General features: G+C 37.5%; 1 protein-coding gene across 2 annotated transcripts in view; it reads right to left on the reverse strand.

Moving 5' to 3' along the window:
• The window catches only part of LOC139120706 (calcium-activated chloride channel regulator 4A-like), a 35,777-nt gene extending 24,239 nt beyond the window's left edge, over positions 1–11,538 (reverse strand). The window contains exons 1-3 of one of the 2 annotated variants that reach the window (XM_070685242.1): positions 11,433–11,533; positions 7,529–7,753; positions 1,512–1,764 (exon numbers count right to left, since the gene is read on the reverse strand). The gene's annotated coding sequence lies outside the window, so the exon portion shown is untranslated. Of the gene's footprint in view, positions 1–1,511; positions 1,765–7,528; positions 7,754–11,432 lie in introns of both variants that reach the window. The other variant, XM_070685243.1, reaches the window with a different exon arrangement.
• Positions 11,539–12,831: the final 1,293 nt, after the last annotated feature.

Below are 12,831 nucleotides of genomic sequence, written 5' to 3' on the forward strand. Positions count from 1 at the left end.
GGTCTTTTACAAATAAAATGGGGGCAGGTTTATCAAAGTAAATGTCCCTAAGCACTCTCAAACAATAAGCAGATATAAACTGAAAATCCCCCGTCTTTTATTATATGTTGGATGCCGTACATAATTATCATAGTTGTGACACATCGGTGACGATCATTGTAAGTTATGGCTCCAAAAATTTAAAAAAAGGCAGTCGATTTAAACCATGACAGACAGACATCTTGATATAGATCACAAGACAGTGTCTTCCACGTTTTAGCCGCATGCTTAAAGGGATACAGTCGTCGGAACTGCGCTCTAAGGTCGTGTGGGACCCATACGACCAATGAAAACACTGTATCCAAGGTACGATGGCAATTGATGAAAGGTAAGACATGTATGTCAAAATCTACATCGTATAATTTAAATGTTGCAGCTATGAAGATGAGGTGCATCTAGATATCATACACAAAATACATTTGTTTGCAAACAAGAAACTCGCACAGGCGCAATGGCCCGAGACACGCGCTGGAAGAACGCAGCGACACGCAATATACAGTGTATATCAGAACTTTTTAACCATAAGAGACTGACTTATGCGATTTGTTACATTTGTCTGCCTTGCTTGATCTTGCTGAGATAGAAGTTCTGCAATTTGTGGATAACTATCAGCTATCTATTCCATTTCTAAATAGCGTTGCTTTGATATTTTAACCTCACCATATTAACTCATTTCAATTATTTTCATTCTTTTTTTCTTTAAGGTAGAACGCACCGGGGACAGACGTTCGGACTCTCAAACTTTTACAATTCTCTCCGGATATACCAAATGTGGGGGTTCATTTAAAGCTCTTGGTGAAAGAAAACTTTACACCGGCTTAGTTCTTCGAATTCGAAAATTTTTATTTTCCCCATAGAGTTAACACAGGGATGGCGGCCATTTTGAATTTCTAATATCGGTAAATCTTGGGTAAATTGTTTCTCTAGTACCAAAATTTGCACGGTGACCCTCTATTTTTATTCTTGATTTTGAAAGAGAATGATTGAAATATTCCTTGAGGAAAGTTATAGCAAAAGTTTAAGTCTTTCACCTTCGAGGTGCATAGTACCTTAAAGAGGAAGAATTACATTACCTTATTCGTTTCCCTACAGATATATTGAAGAATAATGCATTTGCCATGCAAGCAAATTTATTGTGTGTAATAAATATGTAATGTTCTTGAACACAAACGATTTCAATTCCAGACAAAAATTCGGCTGTCAACGATAACATTTGTCATTACCTATACATACTGACTGCGTTCACAAGTTAAACACTAGGCACTTCGTCTTGATACGATTTTGAGAGTAAAAAAATGAATGATATTTTACAAACAGAAAATAAACAAAAAGTGACAGCATTAACAAGATTTAAGCTTAATCTGCAACTGTTTAATCTATTTGCGCTTTGTGTCTGGAGAATTTAAATCATAATTATCATGGATTCAATCAGTTGATGCAGCCGATGAAGATTAAAGAAAGGAATATTTTACCTCGTTGCCGTGTAAAGATCGGCCGACCCAGCGGTGAACACCTCTTTGATTTTTTCAATCAGTTCTTGATTTTCAGCCACACCTTCGTCTATGCCGATGAGAATTCCTATATACCCGTTATTGTCGAGAGATATTACTCCACTGGAATGCATACAACAGTCAACTTCACGGTTGATCCATGACAGAGAAACTAGTGTAGGTATAAACCAGACTATGTCGACCTTGGACCACATCTCTCTCTATCCTTCCAATCCTTCATCAAATCACGAAAAAATATGAAGAGAAATAGCTCATGCCAGATTCTTAAAACAAATTCACGTGCTTCAAATCTTATCTGTATATGTATATAAATTGAGATTTGTGCGTTACGCACAGCGTTTTGTATTTCGTGCATGTAATTAATTTCAAGTTTGAAGAAAGTTGGTCTTTCTAAACGCATCGTTATTTGTTTAGACACTTCATGACCTTTTTGCATATATTTCAAATTCTGACGATACGAATGTCCTGGTGACTTTTTCGGGTTTTGTTTTACCTATCTCACAGTGAAAAATACTTTTGCTAAGCAACACCTTTTAGCAAGCTGACATTTAAATCCCCCATGAAAGTTTGGCCTGAAGTAATCCGCCACAATGTGTTGGCTAAGTTGCCCGCTGGTATTTTTGTGAGTTGTTTTAATTTAAGGATGACAACTGTGTAGATAAACGATGGAAGCTGCGCCACAGGGGAAACCTCATCTCATGACGTGAGTGGATCGGGAAATTGTTGAAGACTAAAATCACCAGGATGATAAAATGTGCATATTCTGTACAAGATGAAACATTCTGTGCTGTATGTACAGTTTCAACACACGCAAGTGCATCCCGGGAGAACAATAGCCAAATAAAACATCTGTACAGTGTGTGTACATCGTCAACGCGCATGGATACAGGTTAAACATTTGTTGGCCGATGCCATAGTTGAGTGCGCTGTTTTTGTTCTTGAGGCACAATGACTAGATTGTGTGATAGAAAGCTTAATAAATGCATCATTGATTGATGTAAAAGCGGCATTGATTACTTTAATTAAGAGGCGCTCCTGTGATTGTGTGTTAAAATTGGTTTGATAAAGTACCTTTACGAAGGCGAGTAAATTAAGTGGTAAATATAGCTTTCAAGCTGTATGAAATAATGATAAACTAAACAGCGATATTTTTGTCTCGACTTGTTATACTATTACCATGGCAGCAGTGACCGACAATAACTTCAAACAATACAAGACCAAGTATCAACCATCATCAATCACTGTGAAGGCGAATTAAATAAGGTATAAACAGAAAAAGGGAGTGTTTATGGTGGGGTTTGTCATGATCGTAAAAGTCGACAAAAGCTGAGTACGAAATGGGAGAAAATATATAGTGCGATTTTCACCTTCCAAACCCTTGAAATACATTTGCCACGTGGTCCTTATAGAAATCCATCACATTGTAAGCATACCTTCTCAGCATCCTATCTCTTCGACGTGCAATGCAACTATAAAACGGAGGTTGCTAAGTTAAGATATGTATTGAACAATGTTGATTCAATCGACTGTATGCCTATCTCTGAGGTCATACGTTTTTTTTAAATATATAGTAAAAGCGTCGACGTGGAACTCACAGTTCTATGATGTATCTCTCGTGAAAACATTTTTCATCGAGATTGAGTCCGCTTTACACTGTAAAAATAGTGGACGCTAGACGCGTCTTTACGCGTTCAAAATGTACATGTCGGTGTTTAAATTTGAACGGCTAGTGTTCATATTGTTAACACTAGTGTTCATATTATTAACAATGATGTTCTAAACCTGAACACTATGTGTTAACAACCATCTCCTTCAAGTGTTCAAAAACTCAGCGTCACAGAAATTTAACAATACTGTGAAACAATTAGCAATCTTTTGTGTTTTTACTTTACAATGGCTATATTAAATTTACTACTGCTTCACTGTCCGGCAAACGTACACGGATTTTGTTGTAACGAATTTCACACTAAGTGAAAAATATCTCCGGTCTACTATTGCTGAAAGCATGTTTTTTCTAAAAAAAGGAAGTATACAAAATAATTTTACACGTTTATTACGGGTAGAAATTTTCAAAATTTGAAAAGAAAATCAGAAAACCATCATGAACGTTTTAATTTTAACATCGGCGTGCAAGAGGCGTTCTACTTCTAAACACTTGGTGTTCAAGTTTGGTGCCTTTTCCTATCCCATGATGCATCAAAACGGATGTTGCGACATTTTTCTTGTAAGTGCACCCTGAAGTCGTGATCGTGCGGAAGCAAGACCAGAAAGGTAAGTTTCCTTTCCAAAATAGAAAAAAGGTATTAGATTTTGAAGCATCTGTATTATTTTCCTTCGAAATTAATTGTATTGTACTATGAAATAGCTTAACTACGTGAAGAAACCTTGTTTCTTTTAGAGGCTGGTATACCAAGAACTAGCCGTGAATACGCAGTGGTACTTTTGGCCATAGCCTATCGATCGATTTCACTCGGGTCAAGGGTCATCGCAACACAACAGTAGCGATAGCCCTTGACCTGAGCGCAATCGATACGCCTTGCATAGTACAGCTGCGAAATCACAGCTAGCACATGTCTTTTAGTAGACACAATCGCATGTAAAACATCAATTAAACATCGTAGAGTATACAATGTATTGTTTCAGCATATGAGAGTTTGTCTTTTTTATTTTGATCAGTTGATGACAAGAAGCTGCAAATATTTTGTAACAGTATTGAAGAGAGTCACTGTATATGAAAGTCTCCCTTTTTCCTTGACCTAATCAGCCCCTTGTCTTTCATTTAAAGTTTCATCGCCCCATATTACCTATTGTTGCATTATTTTCAGGATGTAAAAAGTTGGATTTAACTGAAAATCGAAGCGTTGTTACAGAAGATGATGGTACAGATAATAAAGAAGATGAGTGTACTGGTAGCTGGATGGAAACAACTTGAGAACCTCAATTCATCTCTAATGTAGATTTAAACTTCCAAGGGTCAGTAACTGAAGTTTGATAAGTTTCTGTATTTTTGTTCTGAATTGATATAAGCTTTGGTAGCATGCTTGCTATGACTAACTAAATGTTGCCGGAGAATAAGCTTTCACAGAGGTGTAGTCTCCCTTATCAGATGCAAAGGTGGAATGAAAAATTAATTAAAAGCTGAAAGCGACAGAACATTCAGAGTAAAAATGTCCACTCTGAATTACTGAATTTTCTGAAATTTTGGCTCTGAATTTTCTGTCACTTTGTGCTTCAACTTTTCATTCCCCCTTGCATCTGATGAAGGAGATTTCACGTCCTTGAAAGCTTACGCCCCTGTAACATTTAATTGATAGTCTGTTACCAAACCTAAGATTATTTTGTGTTGTAGCTCAACACGTCTCTTGTACTTAGCAACTGGTTTTTAGCTTTGCTGTCAGCTAAATAGGAGGATGTGTAGCATTGTCCTAAAATTTGTACATCCAAAGGTTTTTTCTCCAAAACAGCCTGTACGAATCCTTTAATATTTGGATTACAGGTCCCCAGGGATTACCCTAATCAGATATGTTCAAATTATGATGAAATATGCAAATTTATATTTTTGAGGCTAATTTTGCTATATTTGGGCAAAAATCTTCTTCTCTTTTACTGACGCTTTCAATATTTGGTAAACATGTCCCTAAGAATGACCATAGTCAAATTTGTGCTAGTTGTGATGAAATATTCAAATTTTTATATTTCATGGCAATTTTTGTCATTTTTGGTCAAAATGTCTTTAAAAAATCTTCTTCAAAACTGCTAATTGAACAGCTTTGATATTTAGGACATAGACCTCTACTGATAACCTTTTTCAGATTGTTCAAATTATGCAGAAATTTGCAACTTTGTATTTTTAAGACATTAAAGACATTTCACACATTTTTAAGGCATTAGGGATTACCAGAATGTGATATATTCAAGTTATGATGAAATCTACTTTTTTTTTCATTTTTAGGGTGATTTTTACTATTTTTGGTAAAAAAATTGTATTAAAATTAATAGCAGGGTACTCCAGAATTGAGATATTACAAATAAACAAACCTTTTTGTTTATGAAGGACTTTGTTGGACAAGGAAATAGGTTTTACCCTGCTAAGGACCCACTTTCCCCACTTTCTGCATGTTGTGCCTTACCGTGACACTTTGACAACTTGACATGTTGTGTTTACTTTAGTGTGGACAACTATATACCATGTGCACTAGAGAAGCCTTGACTAACTTTTTCTCTTCAAAATTTATCAATTTACAATTGTCTACACAAGAGGAAATGTCTTTAAGAAACCATCTTACAAAAATGGATTATGCATTTCATACATATACGTGTTTTCAACACAACAAACAAGTAAGCCAAATTTCGAGCTTTTTAGATGATTTTTGTACGTTTTAAACAAGTATGAACATAAAACGTAATCCACAATATTTAAGTAAAACCTGTTTTGTCATTACTTTGTTCATATTTTTTAAAACGATCTACAGTGTTCATGGTGATTTTATATTGCTTATGTTTTTGATGGGAGGGTGTTAACACCATTGGTATTTTCCTGACAAACTTTACATACAAAGTGGCAATGTTTATTTGCCCATTTTACAGTAAATTATTGTATTTTACTCTAGAAATGTTTTGTTCATATTTAGAATAAAATAATTTTACTGGATATCAGTGGTCTGTAATGTTATTTCATGGCTTGAACACCCCCTGAACGCCCAAAATTAAAGGTGTTTAACAAGCGCGCAACATGTGTTCTAGCCTTTAACACACTTATCGTTGAACGGCGTCCATGCGTTCAAAAAGTGTTACAGCCCTTTGAACGCGTAAATGCGTTCAATTTTTTGAACACATTTCATGTGCAACGTGTGTTCAGATATGGAACACCATGGTGTTCAATATAATGTCTGATGAACACGTAGCGTTCAAAATCTGCACACGTGTGTTCAAAATTTGAACGTTTGCTGAACACGTAGTGTTAAATTTCTGAACGTCTAGACGCGTTCAAAAAGTGTTACAAAAAGGCGTTTAATTGGTGTTCTATCCTTGAACACTTAACTTTACAGTGTACAATGTACACCTTTAAGACAGACAAGTAAATCCGCCATTAGCTAAGTCAAAAAACAGATACTTTCTATATCTCTTATTTTGTCTCTCACGTCTGCGTACTATACCCTGTCTCAGTCCTCTGTCCGTGTCTCTTTCCAAGCTGCCCCTCTCACTTTGAATCTCTCACTCTGTCCATTTCTGTTTCTGTCGCCTCTACATACCACTCTGAAGCAATCATCCCCATGAATTTATTTTTGTTTTCTAAAAGCTGGGTCTCTCTTTTGTACTTAGTACGGCGACAAGCTCTGACCTTATATTATACAAAACGTCACAAACTCGTCTAGACTGTGAGTAGCATTCTATACCTATGAAAGTACAGTATCAAGTCATGTGCGTTTTCTCTCCGCCGCTGTACCATCTCGCACAGAATGATTCGATAAAATGTTAAGATGGAAATTATTGATTACAACGGCGTCACTCATTACCTGTCTATTTTTGCCTTAATATCGTCTGCTAGATTGATGGATAACTTTTGATTCAAGGAAAACAAGGATAACTTATACTTTCTTCAAGTAGTATATAAATTGTGACCGTCTGGTTCCAGTAAGAACTTTAGAGAAAGACGTGTACAGTAAAAAAGCCTCTTTCATCGTGACGTCTTTTTTTCAAAAAGCATATATAAACCAAGGAATTTGATGTGCCAGGTTATTCAGCTTTTTACCTACATGGTGTGTTGTTTACATTTCTGCTGCCAAAGATGGTGGAAAATTGCCTGACAAACTCTCGTTCTCTATTTTCTAGCACAATATTACTTTATGATCTTAACACCGTGTTTTTTCCGAACGAGTTGCACGCACGTTGTGCCATACCAGTGGACACGCAAGAGTTTTCCGTGTAATAATAGGGTGAGGTTAACAGTTTTTAACGATTTGAACAAAGTAACCTACCTGCCCAAAGTGTGTAAAGTTACTAGAATGCCGATGCCAGGAATACGGTACTACTTGCAAACTCGGCGCACTGGCAGCTCAGTTCTCTTGTCCTCTCGCACTGAACACATTCAGGCCTCAGTCAACTATAACTTCTATTTATATTTAGTCATTCTTGTTGCCAATGGCAACTTTACCCAACCGTGGAGAACTCTGCTTCTATCTTCAGAAGCCAGTCTGACACACCTTTAGGTTAGAAACGTCATCAATTAGGAATCTTATCAGTGAAAGGAATTATTGTAGGTCCGTAGATCAGCCACATGAATTTATTTCTGTTTGCTACTAAAGCTTTGCTTTTCTTTGTATCTACTATGGCGACGGGCTGTAAACTTATATTATCCCAAACAAATCTTATCAGTGAAAGGAACTTTTGTAGGTCCGTAGATAGGCGCCGAATGTATTCCATGCGAACAATACTGTGAAACATGTGTGGGTAGATGACATAATAAACACAAAATGGCACTGATTCACATTGTCAAAAACGTTTGAACTTGTTTGAAAAGTTACACTCTATCAGTGTTGTTACACACTGTTCAGTAATATTTGATATTAACACGACCAAACATCACGACAAGCTTAGACTGAATTTCCGATCGATGAATAAATTCATCCTGATGACATATCCATTAACATATTTAAATGTCTAACTTGTGAAATAAATCAATACATGTTAGAGCTAGCCAAATTGAACACCAAAGATCAACACCTTTTTTAATAAACCTTATTATTCTCAGGCTGTTAATCATTGTAAAATCTTATCTTCGGCAATGAATTGGCTGCATGTGTGATTTAATTTCCGCCCCATTTTCACTTATACTCTGTATTTCTTTTCTGAGTAAAAACTATTATATAAATATTTAAGGATTACAATTTTGGGGTGATAGGTTATTTGCTGTCCGTATCTTTACAAAAGATGCACAAAGAGCAGCAAGGCAGAGCTATTTTCTCCAAATATGATGCCAATAATTGGCGATCGATCAAGTCTCGGGTGTTATCAACAATTGTATGGGCAAGGATTCCGAATAGATGTATTTCATTATAAATCATTACCTCACTCACTCAGCGTGCACTGCCATTGGTTAAACACGACTCACGTGACATGTATAAGAACGTGATGATGCCCTCTGCGAACTTGATGATGCCCTCTGCATTTGATATTACATGGATGACGTCATGCAGAGCTGTCACAGGCACAGTTAGACGATATTTTGATGCAAGTAAACAGCAAACGAACGAAAATGGCAACAATGAATGCAATTTCTGTGTTCAGCGACTATGCAAGCAACAAATTTGGATACGCCACCGAGGAGATCCGCAAACTTTAGCGGCAACCCTAGACTCGGCACTGACAACATTTTACGCTGAGGTCCGGACTCAGGCGAACTGTACTCGAAGAAGTCTTAGTGTTTTTGTTTCTTTGCATGTTTGCTTGTTCGGTGTAATAAAAATAATAACACATATGAGCTAGGGCAATATCAAGATTTTTGCCTGCCCTCGGGCTGGTGGTCATGATCGAAATACTGATGATGCCCGAGCCGTAGGCTCGGGCATCATCAATATTTATATTTCGATCATGACCACCATCCCTTGGGTAGGCAATAAATCATGATATTGCCCTCGTTCTCATGTGTTATTATTTAAATAGCAACGCCTAGAGTACGCTCTTGCTTATGCACTTTCTTTAATGATGGCGAAGATATTAATCACTTTTTTCTCTGGCTACCATTTACGAATTTTACTTAATAGTTATTCAAACTACAACTTTTTTAACTAAACTAATTTAAAGCTTCTAGTTTCGGGTAGTTTTCCGTTTCAGGCGATAACATCGACACTACACAAACAACTTGAATGCTCGGCGTCTCGAACAGGACAATAGGGTGTGTTTACAAAAAAATACAAATACCAAAGAATGTATAGTAGATAGTGACAACTTATGAAGCTTTCAGAACATATATCAAGATAGATAGATATTTATTATATATTACACAGAATTAAGGAAGATTGTCAACCTTTAAGGTATTAACAGATGACCCTTCATGAAGGACACTTTTGCCACTCCGACACAGGTTTCTCCGTTTGTAGATCGATTGCTTGCCATCGTGCATTTAATTCCATGGAGCACACAGTTTTACACCATTTCTTTTCTTTGCTGTGTCTTAAATTTTCAAATAATACAACAATTTTCATTAAAGTGTTACTCCATTACACTTTTTGAAAGAGCAACTACTTACAGTAAATTTTAACAAAGACGTTGCAATTCGTTTGACGCCAATTTATTTAGTCACATTTCCTGAGCGGCCGAGTTACTATAAAGTAATTTCCATCGGGACTCCTTCAGGAGAAAATTCAGAATTACTAAAAGATCATAAAATACGCTCAAGAGAGAGAGAGAGAGAGAGAGAGAGAGAGAGAGAGAGAGAGAGAGAGTGTGTGTGTGTGTGTGTGTGTGTGTGTGTGTGTGTGTGTGTACAGGGGAATATTCTTTCAGATTCAGTCCTTCAAGTTGCATTCAAGGTGTATAAACTAGTGCTTTGTATGATATCTGTAGACATTCCATACTTTATACCCTCGGAAATGAAACCTACGTTGACCGGTTTTTGCGATACGTAGATGGTGTATATTGATCATGAACATTGCTATTTCAAGTAAACAGGCTGGATCAATATTATGGACAAATTCCATTCATGCAGTTAAACATTTGAATTGCCGCAAAGTAAAAAATACGATGTCTAATCGATGTAATAGATGAAATACATCTTCTGAGTGAAAAGCATAAAGTTTAAAGTTATAATAACACTACCTGCCGAATTTACTGTTAAAAGCTCTCTAACGTTTCTAAACAGACACTTTTGTATCCTACGATTGACTTAACTCTCAGGACCTCATATTCATTCTCATCGTTGTTTTCAACCAATATTCGGCAGCAGCTACTCGTCACAAGCCTTCTACCAAAAGTCTTCAAAACCTCATTTATCAATATGATGATTGTTCTTCCGTTTATGGCGTACGGACATTACATAGCATGCAAATGGCGTGGTATGAGCTGTGGCTATGATGTACTTCCATACCCATGTGATTGTATTGGTCAAAGTTCATCAAATACTACTACTGTCATCCGTTTGTGTGGGTATTTTTGGTTTGTTTGACGGACAAGTAAATCCGTCATTAGCTATGTAAAAAAATGATACTTCCTACATCTCTTTCTTTGTCTCTCGCGTCTGCGTACTTCGCCCTGTCTCAGTCCTCTGTCCGTATCTCTTTCCAAGCTTTCCCTCTCACTTTGAGTCTCTCACTCTGTCTATTTCTGTTTCTGTCGCCTCTATATACCACTTTGAAGCAATCGTCCCCATGAATTCGTTTTTGTTTTCAACAAAAGCTTGGTCTCTCTTTTGTACCTAGTACGGCGACAAGCTCTAACCTTATATTATACCAAACGTCACATATTCGTCTAGACTGTGAGTAGTATTCTATACCTATCAAAGTACACTATCTAGTCATGTGAGTTTTCTCTCCGCTGCTGTACCGTCTGGCACAGAATGATTCGATAAAGTGTTGAGCTGGAAATTATTGATTACAACGGCTTCACTCATCACCTTTCTATTTTTGCGTTAATGTCGTCTGTTTGATTGAGTGAGTGTATGTTTAGTTACGATGTATAACTTTTCATTCAATAAAAACAAGGATAACTTCTACTTTCTTCAAGTAGTATGTAAATTGTGACCGTCTGTCGTTAATTCCGAGTACGGGTTCCAGTGACAAATTTGGCGAAAGACGTGTACAGTAGCAATAACCTCTTTCAAGAGTTCTCCGTGTAATAATAGGGTAGAGTTTAACGGTTTTGAACGATGTGAACAAAATAACCTACCTGCCCAGAGTGTGTAATCTTAGTGTAAAAAGTATGCCGATGCCAGCAATACTGTACTACTTGGAAACTCGGCGCGCTGGCAGCTCAGTTCTCTTGTCCTCTCTCTCTGAACACATTAAGGCGCCCGTCAACTGTGACGTCTGTTTTTATTTAGGTATTCTTGCTGCCAATGGCAACTTCACCCACTGTGGAGAACTTTGCAACTGTCTTCAGAAGCCTTTCTGACACCCTTTTACGTCAGATTATCATTACAGCGCTTGTCTTTTTAGTGTGGAGTTTCAGGGTTTGGCAGACACGGGTTTCTTGACTGTAACGTACAAGTTGTTGTACTCCGACACATAACATCAAAGGATGCGTCGATTGCCGCACGTTCTCTTAGGGATGGACCATTAGACCTTGGGAGGGGGGGGTGGTCACAATGAAATTGTGAAAATTTATTTTTACTATTGTAAATTTCGGAATTTTTTTTTCCAATTGAGATTAGCTGTGCAAATTTTTTTTTCAGAGTAAATTTTCAGATTTATAATTTTTTTTAGTTCTTCGCTGTCTGAAGATAAAGAGGGCAAAGATGTGGTGACAAGCACCACAAGCGGCCACGCAAGCGGTCACGGGGGGGGGGGGAGGTCAGGAGAGGGATATCCCCCTGCTGCTGTTGGAGCTTTTGAAAAATAGAGATTAAAATGGTGTTATTTGGTGGTACTTGGGGAGTATTTTTGCGGGGGGAGGTCAGGAGGGGGTGTCCCCCTCCTGCTGTTGGAGCTTTTGAAAAATAGAGATTAAAATGGTGTTATTTGGTGGCACTTGGGGAGTATTTTTGCGGGGGGTGGTCAGGAGGGGCCTGCCATTGGAGCTTTTGAAAAATAGAGATAAAAATGATGTTATTTGGTGGCACTTGGGGAGTATTTTTGCGGGGGGAGGTCAGGAGGGGGGTGTCCCCCTCCTGCTGTTGGAGCTTTTGAAAAATAGAGATAAAAATGGTGTTATTTGGTGGCACTTGGGGAGTATTTTTGCGGGGGGAGGTCAGGAGGGGGGTGTCCCCCCTCCTGCTGTTGGAGCTTTTGAAAAATAGAGATAAAAATGGTGTTATTTGGTGGCACTTTGGGAGCATATTTTTCGGATTACACATCTTCCTCTGAAACATGGTCTTCTTGCTCCTCAGTAGCTTCCTATAGTTTTGAAAATTGACTATTTTGGTTTCCTGGCTCCCCTTTCTACTGCGTGGTGAAATGCCTACATTCACCCCACCAAACATCATGCATATCTCATGATTTACAATTGGTTTTGACAAGCTGAGAAGCTAAAATAAGCTAAATAATATAGTTAAATTTGCACATTTGTGTTTTTAGAGCAATTGTTGCCCTTTTTGATCAAAACATCTATTTCTCTGTAGCAGCATGTC

The sequence above is a fragment of the Ptychodera flava genome, chromosome 20, assembly GCF_041260155.1.
Source record: "Ptychodera flava strain L36383 chromosome 20, AS_Pfla_20210202, whole genome shotgun sequence".
Classification (NCBI taxonomy): domain Eukaryota; kingdom Metazoa; phylum Hemichordata; class Enteropneusta; family Ptychoderidae; genus Ptychodera; species Ptychodera flava.